Source organism: Oryctolagus cuniculus, chromosome 13, assembly GCF_051225735.1.
Source record: "Oryctolagus cuniculus isolate XC-2025 breed Fujian yellow rabbit chromosome 13, ASM5122573v1, whole genome shotgun sequence".
In the NCBI taxonomy this organism is placed as follows: Eukaryota; Metazoa; Chordata; class Mammalia; order Lagomorpha; family Leporidae; genus Oryctolagus; species Oryctolagus cuniculus.
In genome coordinates, this window is record NC_142879.1 from 72,953,532 (window position 1) to 72,969,805 (window position 16,274).

Genomic DNA, 16,274 nt, shown 5'->3' on the forward strand with positions numbered 1-16,274 from the left:
TTTTTGTGTGAAAATGGCTGTAAAGCTTTGGGGCATGGAGAGACCACTTCTGTGGCAGAGAAATAGTGTTTTTGCCAGCAGAATTGGTAAACATGCAGTACTGTCCTCTTGGGGCTCATGAGCAATAGAGATGAACATAGATACACAGCCATGAATGGATACACCGTGGGTACCAGAAATACCCTGAGGACACACAGACATGAGCAGAAGTAACCCTAAGAGGTGGAGTCATGCCCTGCAGTTGTAAAAGTGGGGAGCAGAAGATAAATAAGATCCAGATGTTGACAAGACCCCACTGATACCCTCAGGCTGATGATTTTAGAGATATACAGGTTATGTATCTGTCACAATCTTTGACACACTTGTACTGCAAAGCCAGCGAATAGTTGAAGTCAGCTTCCATTAGCCCCTGTGTCTTTTCTTATTTAGGTTAAAGTCTGTACTGTTCTTCAGTCAGTCTTGTGCTACGTGGTCTTGGGACTGTTCATTATCCACTGAACACATTCCAGCTTGTGTCTAACTTCTCTTAAATTGAGGAGTCCAAGACTGAATATTTTACTCCTCTTATGGTTTGATCACCCAGGCATAGAATGAAACTATCACTTCCTTCTTCTGAAACCCTACAATTTTACAAAATAAATCTGAGATTCTACTAGTTTTCACTGAAGGCAGAATGAGAAGCTCACAGTCCAGTGGCCTCATTATTTTACTTATTTGATCTTATTTTATCAGATTTTCAGTTTTGATGGAAAATACCATAAAATATGTAGTTCTGCTATGTCTTCTACATCAAATGGCATAACACAGAGAATATCAAGAAGAATCAACAAATGCTTATCAATTACTTGAAAGACTAAGAGAATTTGCACGACTGAGAGAATTATAAAATAAATGTAATAACATGCATTTATTAACTAGAATTGCAAAGGAATAGTAGATCTGGTTGGTTAATACGTGTGTAGGCAATGAAGAGTTTATTTGGGCTCTCTAATCAACACATTTCCTGCTTAGTCTCAGTTTATCCATTTCTTTGTTAAAAAAAATCATTTTACATTGAAATGTCTTTTAACTTGCTCAACATAATCTTACTTTTTTTACATTTTGGTTACTTTCATTTTTTATTTCAAAGGTAGAGAGACAGAGGAGAGAGAGAGAGGAAGGGAGGGAGGAAGGGAGGGAGGGAAAGGAGGAGTAGGAGAGGAGGGGAGAGGGGGAGAGAGAGAGAGAGAGAGAGAGAGAGAGAGAGAGAGAGAGAGAGAGAAGGAGAAACAGAGATTGCTCTTCCACCTGCTGGTCAATCCACCAATACCTATAACAGTCATCAACGAGTCCAGGCTGAAACCAGAAGCCTGGATTTCAATCCAGGTCTCCCACGTGGGTGGCAAGTACCTGCGCCATCATCTGCTTCCTCCTATGGTGTGCATTAGCAGGAAGCTGAAGTTAGAAGTGGAGCCAGAACTAGAATCCATGCATTTTGGTATCAGAAGTGGGCATCCCAAGTATTGTCTCAACTGCTGTACCAAATACTCATCCTCAATTTTTCTATGAAAACAATATAACCTTAGAAAACTTTCTTAGGCATGAAGCATAACACATTTAGCCTTTCTAATATCCTAGTTACCTAGGAGTGCTTGAAATCCTCACCAAAGACCTGTAACAAACAGGTATCCAACAGCATGGTTTATCAATATATTTCAGTTTTGACAAAACATTAAAAATCTTGTAAGGGACTTGCTGCAGAAATGGCTCCACAAACTAGTTAAAATATCTTTAGTTCTTGAGCTGGGATTCATGAGTACAGGGCAGTATGCAAGAAAATTGGGTCAAGTGGAAATAAAACATGATTAGAAAAGGACTTTTGTGAGGTTAGATAGAGAATTAGGCAGATGCTCACAGGGATGAAGAAAACTTGCTCTCGCTATTCGGAATATGTGACCCTTTTATTCTTAATGAGAGTATATGAGACTATCTTAATGGTTACTACACCACCAGGTAAATCATTTTCTTAAGGATTTGGAGAAGGTCTTTCTATCTCAACCCTTTTTGTTGAAGCCTCATGTGACTATATCCATTTGCCTGACAGTGAGAGGAAATAGGGTGTTGTTTGCCTGTTACTTGTGCCAGTGTGCCTGCTTTCCTGAGTACTATTGACATGGTTTCCACCCCTGCCAGAGCCTTCTCCTCATCTCTCATCTTGACTGTCATCTCCTATTTGCAACGGCCAATCCAAGTTTCTGCATTCTGGACTTCCCCATAAAGACACCCTCTGGACAGTAACTGGAACAAAACTGGCGCTCTTTTCAATTTAGTTTTCACAGACTGCTTCTCCACTCAAATAACTGGCTACTTCTCAAGTGATTTTAAAGACACAAATCACAGCTCAGATTATCCTTAACTGAAAACCAGGGGGCAACTACTAGCAAATGGAATTTGCAGTGCCACATTCTTTGTTAGATTTGTGTATGCCACTCACTTGCTGGCATAAAAGATACCATATGTCTTCCACAACAATTAATTGTGCAAATACTGACATCTTATCCTTTACAGGAAGTTCACCAGGCATATAATTCACCAACATTCAAAAACCAGACACATTGTCTCTGATGTACAGGCAATAATGACTATACTGAGATGAGAGCACCATGAAGAGTTACAACTGTGAAATAGTCATGGATATGTAAATAATTATAAATGGAAATAGCTCCCTAAAACCCACACTATATTTGCAGACAATTCTATTGGTTCTTTAGGGTTTATAGAGTCATTAGGATATAAATTTACCCATTAACTCAATCGCACAGTAAATACTTACTGATCTAATGTAACGTTATTTGCTAAGCCATTTTCATTGTCTTTTATGATTCTCAGGAGAAAGAACTACATAGAGCTGAAATCTTGAAATAAATTTTGATTATTAGTTAGTTGCTATTTTCTTTTTTATTTCTTTATTTAATGTGTTTGAAAGGCAGACACACACACACACACACAGAGAGAGAGAGAGAGAGAGAGAGAGAGAGAGAATCTTTCACCCACTGGTGGTTCACTCCCCAAACGTCTGCAGTCACTCCTCAAATGTCTGCAATAGCCAAGGTTGGAGACTAGAACTCAATTTGGGTCTCCCATGAGGATAGCAGTGGCCAAGGGACCCAAACACTTGAACTACCACCTGCTGCCTCCCAGGTATACTTTAGCAGAAAACTGGAGTGGACAGCAGAGCTAGACGTTGAATTCAGGCATTCTAATATAGGATGGAGGTGTCTTATGTAGCAGCGTAATATCTCAATATACCAAGTATCTGCCCCTAGATTCTATTTTCTTGTGTGTATGTGTATTATTATCAGTATCATGTATGAATTTACTAAAACCAGAATAAAGGCACTGCCAGGGACTTTGAGTTTCAAACACATTTGTGTATGTGTGTGTGTGTGTGTGTGTGTGTGTTTATGAGAGAGAGAGAGAGAAAGAGAGAGAGAATATCCCAATCCACCAGTTCACTCCCCAAATCCTTATACTTACTGGTACTTGGCCTGGTGCAAGATAAGTGGAGCTTGAAACTCAATCCAAGTCTCTCAAATGGGTAGCAGGGACCCCATGACTTGAGTCGTCACCCCTGCCTCCCAGGATCTGCATTGGCAGGAAGCGGGAATAGGGAGCCAGAGCCAGGAATCGAACCCAGGAACCTTGATATGGCCATGGGCATTTTTATCAGAATCTTAACCACTAGGCCAAATGTCTATTCCAAATTTATTTTAAACACAAAAAAACTAAAGCCCAGAGTATTTAAGGAGTTCTCCTAAATTTATTAGTTTCCTGGTTAGAATGCCTGGCCCAGGGGCCTTCTTGATATAATGTATTAACATTTAAGTATGTAAAAACTTAATTTTTTTAAATTTGGAAACAGGTTAGGAACTTTGAAAATTATAAAAAGGACTTCTTATGGGTATTCCTGAGTGCCTCCATGGAAGAGATAGGGCTTAGTGTCTTATTTTCAGTGGACAACTCTAGATACCAGAACAGTCAAGAGATTATCAGAAACATTAAATAAAACAACCCTTGCAAAGGACACGAATAAATCTGAGAAAAGGACAGATCCCTCCCCTGTCTCTCTTTTCTTTTGCATAAGGTTGTCCCCATATTGTTCAATCTAAGAATTATTATCAGCTTCTCAAATGGTTGCCAACTCACTCTCTCATTTTAGAGTTAATATGAAAATATATTTTGTGATGCATCATTTTAAGGGGAAATTTATTTAAATACATTTTATTATGTCGCAACTGTTATTAATGTGCAGAAGACATAATTTACGGTAACCTTTTTGACATGTTCTTGAATACCTGCTTGTCAGTCCATATCTCACCTTCTTTGTTATCAGTTCCTGTAACTGAAATCTCTACTTTTCCCATCAGCATTCTATTTATAAACCATTTCCATCAACACCTCATTGTGCTTTGGGAACATTTTTTTTTTTTTACTCTGTTGCTCCCACTCAGAAACAATTTTGTTTCTTTTTCAGATATTTGGAACTTTTAAGTATTCTATAACATCAGACCATTAATGTTTCTCAGAGGAGATTAAAAATTCCTTCAATATATTCTAAAGGGAACAATATGTTGCCAAAAGATGGATGTACTTATTATTCTGGGCCAGCACCACCTCACTCAGCAGACTGCCCATATTTACCCTCTCTTAAAGATGTGGCCTCTTCAAGCCCAGTCTAGGTTATCTATTGTATCTTGACCCTAACCTCAAAGCGATGCAATGACCACAGGTTCTAAAGCCAATAACAAATGCAACTGAATGAAAAGTTCATCTTGGGTGACAACCTAACACCTGATACTGATCCTGGAGAAGCCCCCAGACCATGAGAAAATGAGGCATCTGTTTTCTGTAGACCCCAGAGCCCCTCCCTCGCAGAGAAAGGAGGTTAACGGATGCCACCAAGAGCACTGACAGACAATAAAATTGCTCTTATGTGTATATTTCTTCATGAGTTTCAGTCATACACTTTTAGCCTTCTTCTTCCTCAAACCTCACATTCATAACACTCCTTTAAAACATTTTTTGGGATTTGAATTTTCCTAGATTTCTATTTGGAAATTCCAAGAAATCAGAACCTGGATGAAGCTTGTTATCCTCTTATTTGTTCTTTTTATGCATTTGTTTCCTCAATCATTTTTTAAACCAAACTCCCTTCTTCTGTATGTAGAGAACTATCAGGCACTTTGAAATTTTCAGAAATAGGAAGTAGAATTTCTATGTCTTATACCTGGAAATTACAATATAGTTGAAGAACCAAGGCACGCATAAGACAAAGAGCTAATAGATATAAAAGTTAATATTAGCATTAACAACCTAAAGAATATGAAGCACTGGAATGATCAGTGTAGAATAAAGTTAGTGTTTGTAGGTAAAATTAATAGTAAGATTGGAATGCTTAAAGAGTATTTAAAAGCATGGAAAGACTAAATATACACATGAAACAGAGCAACTAACTCTTCCTATTGAAAAGTGCAAATATAATGAAAGTGTAATACCCAAAGAGAATCACATTTGGCTGACCACTGTATTTTGGGGCAGGAGTGCCCTTATATTGCAGATTGTCCATTTTGAAAATCAATATTCTAACTGAGATAGTTTTTTTTTTAATGTTTTGACAGGCAGAGTGGACAGTGAGAGAGAGAGAAAGGTCTTCCTTTTGCTGTTGGTTCACCCTCCAGTGGCCGCTGCGGCCGGTGCGCTGCAGCCGGCGCATCACGCTGATCCGATGGCGGGAGCCAGGTACTTCTCCTGGTCTCCCATGGGGTGCAGGGCCCAAGGACTTGGGCCATCCTCCACTGCACTCCCTGGCCACAGCAGCGAGCTGGCCTGGAAGAGGGGCAACCGGGACAGATTCTGGCACCCCGACCGGGACTAGAACCCAGTGTGCCGGCACCACAAGGTGGAGGATTAGCCTAGTGAGCTGCGGCGCCTGCCTAACTGATATAGTTTTGAAGCACAGACTTTGGCTGTATGTTTAGATTAGATTATTTTTCTGATGTGAAAAGCTGAGAACCTCATAAAATTGGTAAAGTGATCTGTTGAGAGTGGTTGAACCCAAATTCCACATAGAAACAGATTTTTGCTCCTATGGGAAAGAACTAAAGAATTAATCAAGTGATCTTTCAACCTCCAGTTTCTCTTTATTAAGGAACAAACAACTGTGGCTATATAGGCTCAGCCCACAGTATAGATGCTGTCCACATCAAGTGTGATAATCTCACACTTCACTTTTGGCACAAGGTGGCTTGCTTATTACTTCTGGGACCATGTTTTGAGTTTTTCTTATGTGCTTACTGAAAAGTCAGTATTCTGCCTCTGAGTCTCTCTTCTGACATCTGAAAGGTCTGCCTTAATGGTTGTACTCTCCTTGCATGATTACTGTTTTCCTTCTCATTGTAGAAATGGGAGTGTATCAATAAATTCTTTCGGGCTAGGGTAATCACTTCCTGTTTGGATCCCGAAATGAAACAGATCTCTCATCCACATCCATGTCATCAGTATTATGTTTTCAGTATAGCACAGTTAAACATCAACCTGGCAAGAGTAACTTCAGTATTCATTTGCCAATGTAGGTTTTTCAGGATAATATACAGTAGTCCCCCACTATCGACAGCTTGGCCTTTGCTGGTTTCAATTACCCATGATCACTCATGATCTGAAAATATTCAAGGGAAGCTTCCATAAATAAAAAATACGTTTTAAGTTGCACACCATTCTGAGTAGGGTGATAAAAATCTCATGCCATGTCTGGGATGTAAATAATCTCTTCATTCCAGGTAGTTCTACTCTCTACCACTCACCCCTTGATGATGTGGTGACCATCTCAGCAGAGCAATTGTTGAGGCATTGTAGTGCTTTTAGTCTGTGCAACTCTTAGTTTAGTTTAGTTAATAATGGCCCCAAAGTTCAAGAATACTGTTGCAAAGGAGGCACCAAGGCATAAACAAGAAAGATTAACTCTGGTACCATGTGGCAATGCTTCAGAGCCTATAGGAAAAACATAGTATATGCTAGATTCAGTACTATCTGAGGTTTTAGGCTCTAGTTAGGGACCACAGAAAACAGCTTTCATGATGGGGGGGGCACTATACCATACATTGCACAAATAAATGGAAAATAAATGGCAAATGGATGAAGAAGAATGAGAGTAAGATAAGTGGATAAACTGGGTAAGCAGAGAAAGCATCCTGAAGAAGATAAGTTTTGTGTTTTTTGTTTTGTTTTGTTTTGTTTTTGCCAAGTTTTGTAGTTTGGAGGAGAGGTAGTTCATGGCTATTCCAAATAAGGGAACTGGCATGGGTTAAGGCACAACTGTGGAAATATATAAGACATTCCAGAAAAATAACAAAAGTAAAGTGCTTCTGTGGTTCTATTGAATTTTCATTGCCAGCTAAAGTAGGTGCACAGAGCTACCACATAACAGTAGCTACAGTTACTGAGTGCTTAGTGTGAGGGAGTCACTGGGATCAATGCATGATGTGTATTAGCTCATTGCATTTTATTGGCTTTTGTATTTCTCAACCCTTTGGAGTGGACACTACTCTAATCAGAAACCACAACCTATAGAGTTACACAGTTTGTTCAAGTTCACACACTCATAAGTAGCACAACCAGGCTACAAACCCAGGCTGTTCGACTATGTGTGTCTTTTGAAGACACACTGCCTGTTCCAAAATATTCATCCGTCAACTAGGGAAGTAGGAGCATCAGTAACATTTTATGGGCTTGATTTCTTGCATCATGAGAGTGTCAAATGTCAAAACTCAGGCCTGAGAAAAGCTGATACTAATGCTCACCATGCTGCATAGTTTTAAAGAAAAGGGCCTAAAAATTAATCTGAGAAGTCTCTCGTTGCATGTTAATGACCAATTTTGCGTAAGGGCTGGTGGGTAAAACTTTCAGCATTGCCCAGCCTTATCACCTTTCCAAGCTTTCACCTTCTCTAGCACCTGAGTCTCCTGATTTGATCTCTACCTCTTGGTAGGGATGAGGCAGGGCTTTTGGAGCTGTGACCAGACGAGACAGAAAAACTCAGAGGCTAAAATCCCAGCCAGATAAAGAAAGGCCAGATGCCTGAAATGCTGCCCTCTGTAGTTTTTGCAAAAGATTCCAAGTGAAAACCTTTTATGTTAGTCCATGAGACTGATAAAATGTCCACTTTGATTTAATTTGAAATTTGCTTTCATACGATTTACTCTCCCAAATCTGGAAGTGATGCCTGTTCATGATTCCTGACCTTGCCAGAGGTCAAAGGATTCCTTTGATGTGATCTTGAAAAATGTTTCTTTGAACTGCCGTATTTTACTTAGAGTGCCCAACACTCCTAGGGCAAACCAAAATAAATTTTCGTTTCCCCCTAATTTCTGTGTAGCTTAAGTGAATAGCTTGCCCTTTGTAAGGCTTCCATCTTTTCTTGTCTATTCTGTTCGGAGCCTATTTTAATTGGATGTGTTGACCTAAAAAAATAAAAACATGACCTTAGTAGCCAGAGGAAAGCTAGGCTTTCAATACTTAGAACAGACCGTACCTATCTGATGTTAAGTTAGAGAAACCACATAGTGAGAGAATATTCCTTTTAGATGGTGCTGGAATGGATTCTGCACTGAGAAAAACAAATCCTGACATGTCACATGAAACACACTTAACAAAAGAAAATCCCATCTGGATCTTGGATCAAGTAGTTTGCAGATGAAAATTTCTTTACATTTCCATGAGAATGAATCTCCAACAGGTAGAAAGCTTTGTCAACATATTATATGAAAAACCAATTAACCTGGGCCAACAATTCTTGTTAACAAAGTCCAATAGGAAGAATTATCTAAAGACAAAGCATGAGTTTGCTAGGATGTCATCTATTATGTAGTTTCCCCTTTACATCAGATTTTTTGTATGTTCTCATTTTCTCAGTATCTAGGACTTTATGAGTAGTGTGGACTTGGGTTTTTTCAAGTTTGGTTACCATTATTAGGAGCAACTGGTTTAGTGAGACCTTGTATGCCTGGGACGTGATCAGTAGTGTTTATATCTATTCTTCCATTTTTAAGGCTTTAAAAAAACAAAGTTATTAGGCATATTTAGAATGTCTAATAGAAATAACTGAGTAAATAGTCATTTGCTTGAGATAAAACATAGATATAACACCGTTTCTGGGTTGTTTGTACATGCTATTCTTCAAAAATACTTAGTTTGAATTAAAATAGCTTTTCTTCCTATTTGTCATTATTTCCATTAGAAATTCCATAATTTTATTAATTAAATTAAACTATTATTGGAGACTTGAGTTCCTGACTTATTCTTGTTGTCAGCTCACTGATATAGTAACAAAGTCTGCTGGTTGATCATACTTGCAGTATTCAGCCCTTTAGTCTTCTCTCCTTAACTTTTGAATTAGATCCTTATCTCTGCATGCCCAGCAGGGCACTGTGTCCGTAACAGAATCTCCCATCTCCAGAATCTTTCTTATGTTGTCCTTCTTCCACCTTGTCATCTGTTGGTCTTACACTGCTGCCTTTACTAAACCATTTATCTACTCAAAGGCCTCCCACTGGCCCAACATGCCTCTCGGTTGATGTTCTTGGCATTTACAGCTCTTTCCCATCTAATATTTATTTTCCATTATGCCTATGCAAGTGCCCTTTATTTGAAAGAGTAGATTATGTGATATATGTCTTCTGCATTCCAGTCTGTGTTCAGGTCATTTTTAAACTTTCTAGCTGCTGGTTAATATGCAGAATCTCTTTGAGGTCTTCTGTGACCAGAACACATCTCATCGATCCTTTTCTACCCCAAAAATATCCAAACCAATTAAACAAAATCTGAGTAATGCTTTTCTTTGGTGTTTCATATTTATTGGCTTTAATAAACTATAACATATTATATAATAAAAATAGGCAAACTAAATTTTTGAAGAGTAGTTTTTCTTCTATACTTTTTTGTGTCACTCGTGCCTCCAAACATATCACCCTAAGTATGAAGAGTTCAATGAATATTTTCCTTGATTTTTTGATCCTATGAACTCTAAAATACTTGCACAATCAGAATATTCTCTTATTTATTTAGTTCAAGCCTTATTTATAGAGCTAAATTTAAATTACAAATAGATATTTACTTTTATAGCACAGCATGTTCGTGTTTTATTCATAACCAATAAATAATCAATACAAGCAATAAAAATCCAGTGTGAGCATATGTACTCACAAAGATCTATTTCCTGCACTTATTTCATTGGGTGGAAAATTACTTGAAGAGAATTCTATATCTTTTTGGTGCAAGTTGCTGCTGCAAAGAATAATAAAGAGCTTCAAGGCAAACTTGCACATGCAACGGCTTTATAAGGCAAAGCAGACAATGTGTAAAATCTCTTCTAGCACTCCTGAAATTACATCATGAGATTTAATATAGAAATATGCAGAGAATAAGATTTATCAATAGGCCTTAAATTACCCTTAACGATTAAAAAAATTCTGGGTTCTAAAATCAACTATTGGGATTGCATCAAATTGAGAAGTTTCTGTACTGCAAAAGAAAGTCAGGAGAGTGAAGAGACAACTGACAGAATGGGAAAAAATATTTGCAAACTATGCAACAGATAAAGGGTTAATAACCAGAATCTACAAAGAAATCAAGAAACTCCACAAAAACAAAACCAACAACCCACTTAAGAGATGGGCCAAGGACCTCAATAGACATTTTTCAAAAGAGGAAATCCAAATGGCCAACAGGCACATGAAAAAATGTTCAAGGTCATTAGCAATCAGGGAAATGCAAATCAAAACCACAATGAGGTTTCACCTCACCCCGGTTAGAATGGCTCACATTCAGAAATCTACCAACAACAGATGCTGGCGAGGATGTGGGGAAAAAGGGACACTAACCCACTGTTGGTGGGAATGCAAACTGGTCAAGCCACTATGGAAGTGAGTCTGGAGATTCCTCAGAAACCTGAAGATAACCCTACCGTTCGACCCAGCCATCCCACTCCTTGGAATTTACCCAAAGGAATTTAAATTGGCAAACAAAAAAGCGGTCTGCACCCTAATGTTTATTGCAGCTCAATTCACAATAGCTAAGACCTGGAACCAACCTAAATGCCCATCAACGGTAGACTGGATAAAGAAATTATGGGATATGTACTCTTTAGAATACTATACCGCAGTAAGAAACAACGAAATCCAGTCATTTGCAACAAAATGGAGGAATCTGGAACACATCATGCTGAGTGAAATAAGCCAGTCCCAAAGGGACAAATACCATATGTTCTCCCTGATCGGTGACAACTGACTGAACACCAAAAAGGAAACCTGTTGAAGTGGAATGGACACTATGGGAAACGGTGACTTGATCAGCATAGCCCTGACTGTTAATGAACAACTTAATACATTATCCCTCTTAGTAGTTTTTTTGTCTGTTCTACTTAATATGACTGGTTTAATTCTATAATTAATACACAGTTATTCTTAAGTGTTGAAATTTAACTGAAATGTGATCCCTGTTAAACATAAGAGTAGGAATAAGAGAGGGAAGAGATGTACAATTTGGGACATGCTCAAGCTGACTTGCCCCAAATGGTAGAGTTAGAAACATACCAGGGGACTCCAATTTAATCCCATCAAGGTGGCATGTATCAATGCCATCTCACCAGTCCAAGTGATGAATTTCAGTTCACAATTGATCATAATGAAAGGACTAAGAGTCAAAGGAAGCACATAAACAAGTCTAGTACCTGCTAACACTAACCGATAGAATAAATAAAGGGGAGAGTGACCCAACATGGGAAGTGAGATACTCAGCAGACCCATAGAATGGCAGATGTCCTAAACAGCACTCTGGCCTCAGAATCAGCCCTAGAGGCATTCGGATCTGGCTGAAAAGCCCATGAGAGTATTTCAGGCATGGAAAGACAAGACACTCTGGCAAAAAACAAACAAACAAACAAACAAACAAAAAAAAAAAAAAAACAAAAAAAAACACAAACAAACCCTAAATGAAAGATCTCTGTGAGTGAGATCCCAGTGGAAAGAACAGGTCTTCAAAGAAGGAGGTACCTTTCTCTGAAGGGAGGAGAGAACCTCCACTTTGACTATGACCTTGTCTAAACAAGATAAGAGCCGGTGAACTCAAAAGGCTTCCATAGCCTTGGAAACTCATGACTGGTGCATAGGGAGATTACTGATGCCATAAACAGGAGTGTCAATTGGTAAAGTCAACAACAGGAGTCACTGTGCACTTACTCCTCATGTAGGATCTCTGTCCTTAATGTGCTGTACATTGAGACTTAATGCTATAATGAGTACTCAAACAGTATATTTCGCTTTATGTTTCTATGGGGGTGCAAACTGTTGAAATCTTTACTTAATGTATACTAAACTGATCTTCTGTAAAAAATAAAAGAAGAAATTATCAATTCCCAACTTGACTCTCACTGGGATTAAACATGACAATAGGTCTGATCTGATTTCATCATCATTTAAAAAATCATCTATTATTTTTCACTTTATGTTTGTGTGGGAGCACACTGTTGAAATCTTTACTTAATGTATGCTAAACTCATCTTCTGTAGATAAAGAGAATCAAAAATGAATCCTCATGTGAATGGAAGGGGAGAGGGAGTGGGAAAGGGGAGGGATACGGGTAGGAGAGACGATATGGGGGGGAAGCCATTGTAATCCATAAGCTGTACTTTGGAAATTTATATTCATTAAATAAAAGTTAAAAAAAAAATAAGGATGCTCATTACAACATTGGTTATAATAAAAAACTGGAAGAAAGCCATGTGTGACATGCAAAACTTCTTTTGAACAGTGATATCTTTATATTGCATTGTTAAATAAAAATAAAGATTAAAACTGATTAAAAAAATTCTGGGTTCTTCTTATATCTAATTTAAGCCTTGTAAGTAGGAACTTTTAAAGACCCTTTCTGCAGGGCATGGCTCACTGGCCCAGACACTTTTCAGGAACTCATGCTGTCTATGTTGCCATTATTGCAGTAAAACGGAATGTGACACTTTCTAGAGCTGCTCTCCATGGCCATATGTCTAGGTTCTTCCAAGATACTCTGCTCCATTGAGGGGAATGCCATTAGGCTATTGCATCTCCTTTTCCTTTCATTGTTGTCATTCACACACCATTCCAAACTGCCATCACTCATTGAAGACTTGAGTTCCTGACTTTCTGCCTTCTCCTTCATTCTTACAGCATCTCATTCTAAAGAATGGTAGAATTCTGTTACTTCTTATCCCTCACTTCGGAATTTTTACCCTTTGGCTTCCCTTATGACTCACATCCTCAGCCACCTCATCAGAACAACACCCTTCAAATCTACTGCAAGTATTCCCTCTCTGACATAGTCTTCTATCCTCTCAGCATTTGGATCGCAACATTCATCGACTTGTCAAGACCTCCTAAGGATATTGCCATGCACTTCCCTCCCCCCAACCATTTTTATACTTTTTTACCCTTGCTCAGATGCCTTCACCTTTTATTTTTAAAATTTAACTAATTATTTTATTTATTTGACTGTAAGGTGGGGGAGAGTTAGAGAGACAGTGACAGGGAGAATTCTTTGCTACTGATTCATTCCCCCGCATACCTGCAACAGCTGAGACTGGGTTTACAAATGAACATCCATCATTATCATTACTCCTTGGTCCACACTGTCACCAACCTGCTCTAGAACTAATGGACTAAAAAGCCCAGTTATTTCCGTTCTTTCTGCCAATACTTGGGCAGCTTAATATGCCTACATTTTGGAGAAAAATTCAATTCTTGGGTGATTGGATTCACTTTATTACTTCATTTTTGTCAACAGTTAATATTTACTGACTTTTTCATTGATGTCATACTTGCAATGTTTTATTTTATCCCATACCAGCTGAGTGGTTCACTTTTTATTCTTGCTGAAGTACATTCTTCAATAGCAGTTTCAGTAAATATTTGTGGGTGGTAAATGTTCTGTGCCTTTGAGTGCCTCAATATTTTGTTTTTCTGTCATTTAAAAAAATCCTATTCAATCTAAGAACAGAATTCTTGCTGCCAATTATTTTTTCAGTCCTCTGATAATGCAATATTTGCTTCTGAAAGTACTACATTACTGCTGATGAAAAGCCTGATGGTACTGTAATTGTCTGTTTCTTTTAAGTCATCTCTCTTTTCTCTCTAGAAGCTCCTAATATTTTAGAATTATCTTTGATGTGCTCTTATTTAATTATAACTCATTTTAGTGCAGGTTTATTTTTATCTAACCTCCTTGGTATTCAGAGTGTACTTTCAATCCAAGAAAAAAAATACTTTGTTCCTTTTTCAAAAATCTCAGAAATAATGTCTCCAAACATTGTTTTTCCATAATTTATTGCATTCTATTCCTCTGAAATTCTCTTTAGATATGTGTTGAAATATCTCAAGCTATCTTCCATGTTTTCTTCTCTTTCATACTTTTAACACCTTGTCCAGTATTCCAGGTGAACTTCTTCTTACTATCTTCCAATTGTCTGATTCTCTCCCTAACTATGATAATTTTATATTATGGAATCTGTTGATTTACATACATTTTAGTAAACACATTTTAATTCACAAACTTCTGAGTGGATCTCTTTTATATAATCTTAAAATGTCCTTATTTACTTTTATTTATCTGAAAGGCAGAGAGAGAGACAGAAAGAGAGACAGAGGGAGAATCAACCTTGGTTCACTCTCTAAGTGCCTGCAAGAGCTGGAACTGGGTTAGACAGAAGCCAGGAGCTGATAACTCAGTCTGGGTCTCTCACATGGGTTATGGGGACCCAAGCACTTGAGCTGTCTCTCAATGTGTATAGTAACAGAGAGCTATACTCAGAAGTGGAGCTGGAACTCAATCCCAGGTACTTGGGAGACCTAAGCACTGTCTTAACCACATCAAATGTCCGCCCCTCCTAAGTGCCTTTTTAGCCAGTTTTTCCTTTGTAATTTATTTAAAAGAAGTTTTATTATTCTTTCATTTACCTTTTTGAACACCCTGAACACCTACCTAAATTAATTTTGCCCGGCAAGGATTTGAGTTCCACTCATTGATTTGTTTACTAACTTTCTCAGAAGAAACAGATTTCCAAGGTCCCTGTGAGTTGAGGTCTTCTCTCTGTCTCTCATTTTGTCTTTACTATCTCAACCTGGTATGTGCTTCCACCCTGTTTCTGGGATGTTCAATTCAGAACCAAGGCTTAGAATGGTATTTCAAGTATCTTCAGGACAGGCACTTATCCAGGAGGCGATTTTGATGTTTCTGGTCCTGAGGCTTTGCCACTGTTCTCCGCTTTGCTCCTTCAGGAGAACCACAGCTTCTAGAGTGCACTCAGCCCAAGTATGAGGTGGGCAGCCATTGCATATGTTGTGATATGGCTCATTGTGCTAGGAAGTAGCTTGGTAAGGTTGGAAAGCCATACATTCTTTTGAAGACATGATTCTGCCAGTGAGGTACATCCATGGTAGACTTAGTAACTCTAAGTTAGGTAGAGGCATCTCCCTGAAGCTTGTTTGTCTTTGCTGGGTAGTAAGGGATTGCTTTCCTATAGCAGTTTCTAGTGGGCATTCTCCTACTGTCCAGAGTTTGCTGCAGCTGTGTGAACCACTTCCAGACTAGGAGAACATAGATCCCAAATCTATGACTAAAATTGTAGCGCCCTAGTACCTTGTTCCAGAGCAATTTTTGTTTCTCTTACCACACCTGATCACTACACACACCTGCTGAACCTCCACTTTAAATGTGGGCCTGGGATAAAAAATATTTTAGCCCTTAATGCAAGAAACCAAAATTCCACTGCATCCTTGCCTGATTCAAGAGTTACCGGCAGCACCTGAACTTCAAGTGTTTTTCTTTTCTGCTGTACATGAGCTACATGGAGATGATCATCTCCCAAGATCAACCAAGTTTTTTCTTTTTCTCTTTTTTCCTTTAAATTTGATTTCTCACTATTCCGATTCAAGAACAGGGAGTGGTGTCAAAACATCCATTTAGTACACTACCTTCACTAGTCATCCCTTGTTTAAACTGTGGCTTCTGCCTATGGACTTGTGCTCCAGCAGGTACTCAGCACCGTCTCTCCCGATTCTACTATACTTTCCTAGGAAACCAGCTTCACATCACGACCACCACCAATGCTGCTTTTTCAAATCCTTTCCACCTCTCCTCTCACCCTCTCACGTATCACTGAGAAAATTAAAGCTGGCAAGTGGAGCTCCTTTCTTTTCTCATCAGCACATCCA

At 38.5% G+C, this 16,274-nt stretch overlaps 2 protein-coding genes across 5 annotated transcripts in view; one reads left to right on the forward strand and one right to left on the reverse strand.

Annotated features, from left to right (window-relative positions):
- CELF2 (CUGBP Elav-like family member 2) overlaps positions 1 to 16,274 on the reverse strand; it is a 939,267-nt gene that overhangs the window by 810,467 nt on the left and 112,526 nt on the right. The window lies entirely within an intron of this gene.
- LOC149122668 (uncharacterized) overlaps positions 1 to 16,274 on the forward strand; it is a 78,924-nt gene that overhangs the window by 11,398 nt on the left and 51,252 nt on the right. The gene's annotated exons all lie outside the window — the stretch shown is intronic.